The following is a 12280-nucleotide window of genomic DNA, read 5'->3' on the forward strand; positions in this document are numbered from 1 at the left end:
TCCTTTCAGACGTCAAAGTTTGTCTGTTTATACTGCCCTGTTCAGTTTCTTTTCACATGGTAAATATTTTACAAAACACTGTATTATTTAGTAAGTATTAAAGCAGTGAAACCAAATCCTTTATTTTTGCGAGCAGCTGATAATTCTGGGTTTAAAAACAAAAGATAAATATTTTAGTTTTATACTTCTTTGCACAAAGCATGGGCCGAACTTGTTACACGTTTCATCTGTAATTTTCCCTAAATATTTCAATTCCTGAGTCAACACTAATCAGGCTTGAAATGAGCTGAAATTGCATAGTAGCCCTCAACTTAACTCAAGGCTAGTGTCACACCCTCTTTCTGTGGTTGGACATGTTGTATCATGTGTGCTAACTTGAACTGCATTCAACATTCCAGTCTGACCTTCATCCATTCCTTCATTGACAACAGTAACGCAGCATCCCGCTGAGACTGTGTGTGTGTGTGTGTGTGTGTGTGTGTGTGTGTGTGTGTGTGTGTGTGTGTGTGTTCGAACCTCCATTAAGACATTTGAGTATCTGCCTGCTCCCCTCTGACACCATCAGCTCGGGTTTCCTTGTTGAAATTGAGACACTAACGTTGGGAACGGAGAGAGAGGCGTACATTGTCAAATGTCCTCTGCTAGACTGCAGAACACTCTGGCAATAACAGACCCATGAACTGGCTTTAACGCACTCACAAACTCAGCAAATTCTGCCAACATGCGTATCCTGCTCAAAAGATTCATATTTTAGGGCCCATTCAAAACACGGAACATTAGACAATATTAACGTATGCCACCAGAATCTGATTTGAGGCAACAAAATCCAGCATGTTAATCACGACAGGATGAACTCAAAAAATGAAGAAACGCAAATGTAGTCATCACTGATTTGTACCTGAATGCACTCCTTCAGGGGAGTTTGCTCAACATGCGATAGCGAGTGTCAGTAAACGTAGTCATCACTGATTTGTACCTGAATGCACTCCTCCAGGGAAATTTGCTCAACATGCGATAGATAGCAAGTGTGAGTTTTTTTATTATTATTATTATTATTATTATTTCTTACTACTGCACCATTCCAGAAAATGTATCACCTTTTTGAAGCTTTACCATTATTCAGAATTGAAACTTTACTCAACAAATGATCAAAGTGGTCTGGTGAAAATGTACGTTGCCATTGTGTTTTGAAAGCACCTTTATAATTGTAATAATTGTGCGCTCTACTTCTATGCACATTCTTACACAATTGTCTCACTTAGCTATTTTTTATTTGCCTTTTTGTGGCTTTATCATACTCAAAAACCCTGCCAACACGGACAGTATTAGCAGATAATCAAAATTAAGTCACTCTGAATAGGGTGCATACAATTTTTTATTTGGACATGCCTACCTGCCACCCATTGACACGAAATCCAGCATGCACAACAGTAAATGAAGAAGCAAAGCTGTGAAACACAGAAAGTCATTTTGTTGCCATTGTGGTTTGAAGGTGCCATTCACATCATACGGCTCCCAGGGGAAAATTAGGTATTCCGCTACTATCCAGCCATGTTCCTGCATATCCAACTCCCACTTCCCAAGGTATGAGCCTGCAGAATGTTCTGATTCTATGCAATAAAGCCTCAGAGTATTGCAACAGATGGGAAGTTTACCCTACTGCAAAAAGGCAAGCGTGAAGCGATCGTGGTCCCAATCTGCAACCAAACTTGCAATCACATCTTTTCAAATGGGACAGGATGGAGGAATGGGATGGTGTAGAGATAGTCAAGGCTAAGTGAAATGAAGTCATTACGGTGTCAAACTCAAGCCCCATGGGTCATTTCTGGCCTTCCATGTCATTTTAGGTGCTCTGCAAAAGCTTGCCTTAGAGTAGTGGCGAGTCTTCTTGTATAACCGAATCATACTGCCCCCTGGTGGCCAAGGTGGGCACACCAAAAGGAGCATCACTATGAATTGAATTGACACATTAAATAATTTTGACGAAATTGTTTAATTATGTACATTCTATTTTATTGGGTAAGTACAATACCATAGAGTGCTATTTTCCTTTCAAGATTTTTTTCGTTGGGTTTTTAGGGAATTAATTAACTCTTTCACTGCCACTGACGTTTAAAGACGTCAAGTAAAAACCTACGGTTCACTGCCAATGACGTCAAAAGATGTCATCCAATGATTTTATTTTTATTTTTTGAAACGGGTAGAGGAAACCCTTCCGCATGTCTGGTGAAAGTTTCCAGTCTGTCTGTTGTGCCTAATGACTATTTTTGGCCCCTAGAGGGCAGCGATGACTCTCTTTTGACAAGATCGGGTGGGCGTCAGTAGAGGCGGAGCTAGAGCGTCGAGCAGGAGATGAGAATGGAAGACAAAGGAAAAATGGCGGCCGGTCGCGAGGAGCTCACGCCCGAGACGTTTTTTTTTTCAAAGACCAAAAGCATCGCTGAAAGAGCACATTGTTGACGACGATGATCATCATCGATGATGAAGATGAGGGTGGTGACTCCGTGGTTGAGAAGCATTGACGCGGCAGTAGAAGACGTTAGATGGAGCTAGATGGAGGAGGGAACGGGCAATGGCGAGCGTTTGCAAGCAGCGCTACACTTACAAGACGAAAGGCATCGACCAACGCTAAAATAGTACATTGATGACGACGATGATCATCCTCGATGATGATGAAGGTGAATCCGAGCTTGACGGCGAAATTGGAACCGCTGACGCGGCGGCTATGACGGTGTCGTAACGCGGAACGCAACCGAGCACGCACAGGCGGACGTTCGATCGGACGACGGAGAGTGCCCCGAGTCCAATGCATATTCATCGGAGGAAGTGTGTACAGTCTGCTACTTGCTTTTTATTCCCCGGAAAAAAAGGCCGTCAAGAAAGTGCAACGTTTGCACGCAAAACGGACCAATGTGAAAGTGAAAGTAAACTGTTGTGCGAGTCCTGGCGTCTCCTTGCACGCAGGAGAGCGTTACAAAAGGAAAAACTGTATTTGAAACATCCACATAATTGTAAGTAGTACCACAGTTGCACACATTTGTAAATAGCTTGCGAAATTGTTTTGTCAAATTGTTACACTGTTGAATGGAAATAAACGTATTTTGCAATCAAAAAACACTTTTTCATTGTTGGTGAAAGCGTTTTACAGAAGTAAAGCACTATTTAGGTGTTTGTGGCATCATTCATGGACAAAAAGAAGTGTACAATTCACTAGAGTGCATGAAATAACATCGTTTCACAAAAAGCTCTTTTTCTCCGTTTTTTGTTTCATAATAGAGAATTTCGGTGAAAGTAACCATTTTCTATTGTTGATTACTGAAGAACGGAATAAGGTAGAAACAAACTTTTTTTTCTGATGAAAGCTGAGAGTCCAATCTTTCATTTGGTAGTATGTGTGTTTCCATAGTCCAAACACAACATTTTCTGTGGACCTTGAAAGATCACTCAAAATGCTTAAATCGGCTGGCAGTGGGGACAACCCGTTTCTGAAAACGTCTGGCAGTGAAAGAGTTAATGGCAGCTCTATTCATTTGAAAGGGGAAATATGATATTTGAGTGTGTGAAAATACATTCAGTTTGCAAGGTTTTTTTAAGACAACACGCACTCAAATACACACACACACATTGCTTTCCCTCTGGCTGGCTTCCTTATCGGGCAATGTTGTTGCCTGTGCAGTTTGGGCTGCTGGTGACAGGTCAGCATGCACACTGGAAACAGGAGGTGATGGAAAGTAACCACCCGGGAGCACATACAAAGGCGAAACATAAATCTAATTTATTAGTATTGACATACAAAATCAAGCTAGGGATTGAGCACAAAGAAAGACCCCGCCCCCACCCTCAGGCGTAATTCACAGCTGAGACCAACACTAAAATCAAGCGAGCGCCTTCTCTGTGGCACTAAAATGATAATGTTAGCTGCCTCTAAAGGAGCCTAAACCCGCTTACTGACGCTAAATAGACAGTGGGGGAGCGTGTAAAGGACTCACCGTGGGTTCAATGACGGCTTTATTTCCAGCGTCTCTGACTGACTGCCACCCGGCTGAGCTCTGCCGCTCCTGGGCTGGGCTCCACCACCGCCGCCGCCGCCAATTTAGCAAGCTAGCTCAACCGGCACGTGAAGAAGAAGAACAGGGGTGGGGGGTTAAAAAGGTAATAATTCTTGATTCATGAATAAAGGTGAAAATTGTCCAAATCAAGGGTCATTGAGGAGTGTGTCCGCCGAGGAGGAGAATATCCAGTGAGCGTGAGTGGAGACTCGGGTTTGAATGACAGGCTCTCCTTTGTTGTGAGCCTTCCAACGTAAACACACACTGACTCTACATCCACAAGTCCCCGGGCGAGAGCCAGCTAGCGAGCCGGAGTGGGCGGATCGAACGCTAAGAAAACGCTGCGACGTCAACGCAGAGAATGCTGGGAAGTCTAGTTTTCTCGCTCGCTTTTCTGCTCCAGGATATGCTCAAGGCAGTACCAACCGCAAACTAATTCAAAAGCCAATGTTAAAAAAATCACACACACGAGAAAAACGATACGAATTATTTTAAATTGCTTATGGGTCATATGATTCATAATATACAAACAATAAAACAATCACAAATAAAACAAACAATAAAAGAACATTAAAAAAGAACAAAAGAAAAAAAGGACAGCTTGAGACTAGTCCCATGCTGTGTTCAAAGCCTATGCTAAAAATGAGGTTTTGAGGCAGTGTTTAAAATTGCACAGTGTGTGTGTCTGACTGATGTGTACTTCGAGGTTGTCCCATAAGATCCGCAGACCGCACTATAAAAGGCTAGCCTCTATCCTTTCTGATTTTCCACTTTAGATTTTTGGCATACTCCATAAGCAGCTGGTCAGCTGAACTGAGGCACAGGGAAGAGGTTGTCGGTGGTCACTGAGGTAAGGCAGGCATTTAGTGATTTGAAGACAAATAGCATAATCTTAAGGGCACAAGTGGTGTTCAAAGGCCAGGCACCCATCCTATCACACCCTTCGCCCCCCCCAAAAAAATGTTGAGTAGCAGCAGCAAAATTACTGCGACCAAGCAATACACCAGCCACGTTTATCAGAAAGAAAATGTTTCTGTCGGCACCCCCCGAAAGATTTGAAATGCATGCTTACCTGTTACGAAATAGACCCCCCCCCCCATTTAAATTATTACGTTTGTTTAGGTAAGTACCTATACAATAATTTGAAAACACAAACATATTGTAAAAAATGAATAGGATGATACAGGTTGAATTTGCATCTATAGGGCTATAGATTAAGATACTTACTATACATTACTAGTGCCAAAAATAAACATTACTTTCATTTATACTTGCAAAATTTCTCATATGAGGCTTGAAAAGTAAAAATATATGTACAATAGGAGAAATAAATAGATGGCCATTAAAGTTAAAATGAGAATAAATAAAAATAAATAAAAGATCATAATAATGAAAATTAATTTCATGTTGCCCTGCTCTGAAAGTGAAGTCTTTTTCATGCACGGTCAGTGGTATTTTTATTTATTTATTTTACTTGAAAACAGGAACTTTTTAAACTCCTGCGGCACTTGTGGGGTATACGTGGTAGTTTTATTTAATTATAAGAGGGTTCTTACGAAATATATATTTAAAAAACAGTTTTAGGGCATAATTTGATGCCTTAGAAGCGGTTAAATATACAGCAACTGTCTAATATAAGAAGCATGCTTTCTGCAGGTGCTGCAGACTGGATGCACATGCTCTTGCATAATCTTTGCACACGCTGCAATGTAATGTGTGTATGCGTTGCCATGGTTTCAAGAGCAAACACCTCCAGTTGGCGTTTCCAAGTAGCAGAAGCGGGAGCAGCGGACACACCTTCCTTTCATTTGTGCTGATGGATGTTCTTGTCACTCTTTGTGGAGCCAATGAGCTGCACATCTGTGTGAAGATGGCAAGCGAACATCCGTCTTTTGGCATTTTTTTTACTGAGCGTGACACTGTAATCCCACTGGGAATTGTTCCATAGTTTGCCTACTCCGCACACAGACACTGAATGTGCGCTTTATTAATGCATTTTAGATATAGTTTGAAATTAGATTGAAATAGTCCTTAGGCAACCCTTGTTAGGACAATGGCTCACCTGTTTTCTGGTTTAGATCATACGATGTTTGCAAACGTAACCCTGATTGGTCGTTACCTGATGAGTAACTTTGATGTCATTTTCAGTCGACAGCAAGTGACAAAATGGCCGCCCCCTAAAATGGATACAAACAAGAAGATTTTGCTGCAGAATTCATATTCCACAAAAACATTTTTAACATTCATAACTGTTTAATCTTCCAATACCGAAATAAACACATTTAAAATGAACCTCTAATACTCATGTACAATATTAATTGACAAAGTTGTAAAGTGTAGTTTGTTTTAGTTACTTTTGCAAACGTAAGATGTAGTTTTTTGTTTTTTTAAAGCATTTGTTTTTATTTTATTCTGTTTATGAAAATGTTTTTTCAGTTTTCATTTTAGTTAATTTTGTTTGTCTTCGTTTACTATAATACATCCCGCCTGCCATTCAAATGATGGATGGCTGGATGGAAGTATTCCAGTTGGCCACATCTCTTTGACTAAACGATGAGACACCAAATCTTGGTCAGGTGTTGAAGCAATTTTTGCCTCGACTTCCCAAGTATAATAATCCATTTTATCATGATGTAAGCGACATCCATCAAAGCGTCTGTCATGATGACTTGAGGGGCTTTGGGTTCCTGACAGGCTGTTCTTGTTGTGCTTGTTGTTGTTGTGCGATAAGAGCAAAACATAGCAACAGCTGGGCTGCTGATGTGTGTGTGATAGAAACACGCCGGGCTGGTGCAATTAAATAACAGCACTGTCCCGTGTTTGAGGGGCCGAGGTGAGGGTTGTTGTCATGCTGCCATGGCGACGGTAACCATGCTGGCCAATGTTTACACAATGTTTAGCATATCACACAAAGCAGCAGCAGCAATTGTGTGCGCTGGCTTTTTGCACGTTGATCTCAACACAATATAACATAAAGTCCTTAGAATTTACTCCACATGGGTTGAGGAGTCAAGAAAATGGAAGCGTAACCTATCCCGGGACGCAAATAGCCAAGACAATGCTTCTCGATCTGCCGCAAGGCCGCTTTCTTATTTTAAGATTTAATCCCCGAAGGTTGAATGAGGACTCGTCCAAACCACTCTGCATAATCTGCATTTGAGGTATAAATAGTCCTTTATAGTCATGCAGGAGGCGTCAGGAGGTACACCTGCACAAGCCAGTAATATCCATTGTAAGAGTTGCATCAGAAATGTTGTGCTTATGACTGATACTGAGGTAATAATGTAAAAATGTATATTACTGTGTTTGCAGTGGTGCAGACGCACACAACGAGCAAAAAACAGTAACATTGTTTTGTATATTAACCGTTTACATGTGCTGCTCCACTATTTAAAGAAGAAGAAAAGCATTCTAGCTATTTGCTAGGCGTTTTCTCATTATATGTTAGCATTAAGCTTGCCGAATTTACGATTATTTATGTGATACATTATACATTCAAATGAGTTATTCTTCATTTGCATTCTCTCATGAGGGTAAAATGCTATTGTATGTAATATAAAAAAAATATAATTTGTAATAATGCCATAAAAGACATTTGAAAACATTTTGTGAAATAGTATGAAAATATATTAGATTGTATTTCATTTAAATACAAAGTATTCAATTTAAGCACCTTCATTTTACAATGTTATGATTGAATACAAGTGACTCCATTTGAGTAGAATTGTGTAAAATGTAACAAAATAAGCTTTACAATAGGATTCCTGAGTCCCTCACAGTTGTTTTGTGCTTAATCTTTAAAAATATATATATATATATTTTTCTTTTTATTTCAATAGAGAGGTCAGTATTGTTCATTCGGTAATTTTACCGATTCGACATGTCATCATCATTGTTCTCTCTCTCTCTCTCTTTTTTTAAAATTGTTGTTTTGTATGTGCGTGAGTATGTGCATGTGTGTGTATGTGTGTGTGTATGTGTGTGTGCATGTGTGTGAGTGTGTACTCATTAGTTCACCTAAAACCTATTAAAAATCCCATACCGTTCACCTAAACCGAATACTTCAGAATCCAGCTAGAGTCGTGAGGTTGTTAGGAGACCCGAGGAAGGATCAAATAAAACAAAGGAAAGTGAAATCCAGCACCGACCAGACATCACCTACTACCCACCGGGTTACCAACCATAGTCTTTCACCAAACAAAAATTAAAGAGGCAAGATCAGCAGAGCAAATCAAATACTTTGAATGTTTTGAATGCAATCTTAACTGTGTACAATGTAGGCATCGTCTAACATTGTGTGTGTGTGTGTGTGTGTGTATGCGCTTGTGGGTTTGTGTGTACACGTTTTTACATAAGTGTACATTTCCATTTCTTTTTTCCTTTTTACCCAAAATAAATAAATAAAGTTAAGCATGGAAAAATGTATTCTGTGTAATTAGCGACATGCTGCAAAGATGATGAGAGTAAATGCGAAGCAGATGTTGCTATTAAAACTGCCGCAAAGTCAGTTACGTGTGTGTGTGTGTATGTGTTTGTTTCTGTGTTGGAATTTTCCTGTCATTGACAGCCATATCTGGAAGTGTTTCATCAATTAGTGCTTGGCTACTATGTTTGACTCATCCTGTTGCCTTTTAATGGCAAAACATACAACAAATACAACGTGTGCGTGTGTGTGTGTGTGTGTGGATGTCATGTCACTTCACCCACTCAAAGTGTGATGTCATCAATGAGTGACCACCAAGCACGCTAATATATAGGAGGATGCTATTTCACTGCCAGTGGTGATCATCTTTACTACAATAATCCGAAAATAACAATTAAAAAAATTAAGACATTAGTATGGGGGAAAAAATTATTGATAACATTTGACTGATGGGTGTTTCGGGTTGCTAACAGGTTGCCTTTTTGATAGATTTTTTTAAACATTAGGTAGTGCTTGTTTTGGGCTTTGTTTGGTTTTGATCTGTGAAAATTGCATTTGCTGTTAAACAAAGATGAAGACCAGAGAGGTGCCTATGGGAAAAAACAAAACCATTTTGAAGCTGAGAAAAGACGGAAAATCAATCAGAGCTATTGGGCAGAGACAATAGGCTACAACAATCTGCGATGTCGTGATAAAAAATGAAACTACTGGTGTAGTGAGCAACCCGATATCCAATAGGTCGGCCCAATATTAAATAACAAAACAAAAACAAAGGAAGTAACCTTGCCATTCAAATACCTTAAGAGGGTGTCACACACACACACACACACACACACACACACGCACACACACACACACACACACACACACACACACACACACACACACACACACACACACACACACACACACACACACACACAAACTTGTCTTTGTATCATCGTGGGGACATCTCATTGACATGATGCATTTCCTAGCCCCAATTCAAACCTAAACTCAAAAACAAAGTCTTGACCCTCAAAAAGAGGTCTGAACTTGTGGAGACCACCAAAATGACCCCACAATTTTAAGCCGGTCCCCACAATGGTAGTTAAACCTGAAAAAAACACATGTGTATGGGCAAATGGACAAAGGCATACACACACACCTAACCAGTCAGTCAGGTGAAGTTCCAGAGGCGGTTGGGTCATCATCATCATTGCGGTTGTCATAGCGACAAGGTACACAAGTGATGCAAGGGAAAAGCATGATGTCATCGGGCTTATCTGTCAACGGAGGAGGAAGCGGAGGCCTGTGGCTGTTTCTGGTCACCGCGGGAACTGTTGTGGGGTGGTGGAGAGGGGGGGGGGGAGCTTTGAGGGTCTTTGACTGTGGCACGAGCCACAATTCAAACACTTCAAAGGTTAGATTATACCTGACATGACAACATGTTGTGTAATGTAAAACACAACATTGTAACTGAAAGCGCTCCTCTCACAACACGCAACATTTTTAGAGGAACATGTCATTCGATACCATCCAGCAACACGTAAACAAAGACACCACGCAGTGGAAGCTCGTCCCTAAAGTGGAACAATTTGGGCGACAAGGCTCGAAAGTCAAACAAATACGTTATAAATAGCATCTTACGAATTTTTTTTTTTCAAGAATGAAACACTTTTTCATTGAATAAAGTCATATTTTTGCAAGAGTTAAGTAAAATCCTTTTTATTATATTTTTAAAGGTTGAAGTCACATTATTTGAGAATACGCTTTCTGAGAATAATGTTAATTGTTTTTTTTTGTTATTTTACATTTAAGTCACAGTTTTTCCAATGTTTTTTCCCTCAAGAATAAAGTTCTTTTTTCATAAAAGTAATGTAAAATCTTTTCAATTCCATTTTTAAATAAATCAATTCAAGTATTAAACAATATTTTTTTAGAATACATTTTTCAAGAATAGCATTGTTGTAGAATAAAGTCACCATTTTCAAGAGCAGTTGCATTTTTTTAGGTCATTGATTGAAGTCATCTATCAGAATGCATTTTCTAAAATGAAGTTGTATTTGGAATAGTCACAGTTTTTCCAGGAATAATCTTTTTTTCAAGAACTAACATCTTTTTGTGAGAGTAATGTCAAATCTTTTCAAGAGCAAAATCATATTGATAAAAAATTAAGTCATTTTTGAGAGACAGTATACAAAGAATAAAAACTGCATTATTTTAAGAATGAAGTTATATTTCTTTCCAAGAAGAGTAAAATAAAAAATATTTTCAAGAATGAAGTCACATCGTTTTAAGAATAAAGTCATTATTTTAGAATATATGATGGGGTTTGATGATGTTTCCAGTTTGAAAGGATTCAACTGGAATTTAATACTATTTTCTTTACATAATTTGAAGAAAGGTTGGTATAAAAATTCACTCAACTTCAAGTAGTCAGTACGAATGTGTGCTAAAAGTTGAGGTAGAAAGTATTTGGTGCACTTTGTGAACTGCAAACTGAAGAGGCATTTGCTGGTGTCAAGACAGCCGTGTGTCTCCCGTGACAACGTGCAAAAATAGAGGCCACACAAGTGAGCACTTGGTTGCCACAGCAATGGAGCATGTTGTTGTGGTGATGCGGTCCACACGGGGAACTGATTTATGGTACGGACAGCCGCTTTGGACTTTGACAAATTTATTAACACACATGCACATGCACACTAAAATTGTCCAATTAACTAAAAAACTTGACCTTGGCACCAGGGAAGCAAGGCAGCGAGGCAGATGTGCTCAAAAAGGTAATGTAATTTTCAACCGAAACGAGAAGGCAAACTTTAGGCCGGACAGTCCTACTTTTCAGTGACATTTCCGGCATCCTGCGCAACCCTAAGCCGGTGTTCTGTCAGATGAGCATACCTCGTCAGATCAGCAAACCCCTATAGTAAATTCTATCTGTTGCCTTACCCTAAACTCAACCAGATACCCAACCTGTTCTTACTGCGCATGCACAGAAGTGCAAGGTATGCTACTTCGATGGGTGTGCTGTTCTGTCGAGACACCGGATGCTGGTGTGTCCGCCTTTTAAAGAAAATGAGCAGTGGTTGATTTTATGTGACCCAACATCAGCCCCACCCCTGTTTGTCACAACTGGTCTGTATTAGCCATGAGTGGCTTCAGTTAAAAATCTTGTATATCATTGGTTCAATCAATGTAAACAAATCTCCACGTGTGGCTATCTGACTATACGTCATTACCTCGTCGCCTTCTTTGACAGCAGCAAAAAGGCAGCGCTAGCAAAAATGCCAAAACGCCGGACATCTTTTAATATTGAATGGACGACGCCACCTCCAGCTCTGCCTCCTGTTTTTTCCTCAGTGGCATTGTCTCCAGACCAAACAACATCGCTGGTCTCTTCACAGTTTTATAAACCTTTCCTTTCATTTTTGCTGAAACTCTTCTATCACACCTGACACTTTTCTCCACCCGTTCCAGCCTGCCTGCACACTCTTCTTCACTTCTTTTCCACACTCTCCATTGCTCTAGACCAGAGGTGGGCAATCTCGGTCCTCGAGGGCCGGAGTCCTGCAGGTTTTGTAGGTTTCTCACTTCCAACAGAAGCTGATTCCAATCAACAGGATCATTATCAGGCTTATGCAGAGCTTGCTGATGAGCTGATCATATATCAGCTGTGTTGGAGAAGGGCAACACGCAAAACCTGCAGGACTCCGGCCCTCGATGCCCACCTCTGCTCTAGACTGTTGACCCTAAATACTTAAGAATACTAAATAAACAAATTCCAAAACAACAAGGCTCAAAGTACAAAAGAACACTATGAAAACTAGTC

At 40.1% G+C, this 12280-nt stretch overlaps 1 protein-coding gene across 8 annotated transcripts in view; it reads right to left on the reverse strand.

Annotated features, from left to right (window-relative positions):
• Positions 1 to 4357, reverse strand: part of peli1b (pellino E3 ubiquitin protein ligase 1b) — a 45993-nt gene extending 41636 nt beyond the window's left edge. For 7 of the 8 annotated variants that reach the window (XR_013296157.1, XR_013296156.1, XR_013296154.1 and 4 more), the window contains exon 1: positions 3990 to 4357. The gene's annotated coding sequence lies outside the window, so the exon portion shown is untranslated. Of the gene's footprint in view, positions 1 to 3623; positions 3709 to 3989 lie in introns of all 8 variants that reach the window. The other variant, XM_077581624.1, reaches the window with a different exon arrangement.
• Positions 4358 to 12280: the final 7923 nt, after the last annotated feature.

Source organism: Vanacampus margaritifer, chromosome 12 (assembly GCF_051991255.1).
Source record: "Vanacampus margaritifer isolate UIUO_Vmar chromosome 12, RoL_Vmar_1.0, whole genome shotgun sequence".
In the NCBI taxonomy this organism is placed as follows: domain Eukaryota; kingdom Metazoa; phylum Chordata; class Actinopteri; order Syngnathiformes; family Syngnathidae; genus Vanacampus; species Vanacampus margaritifer.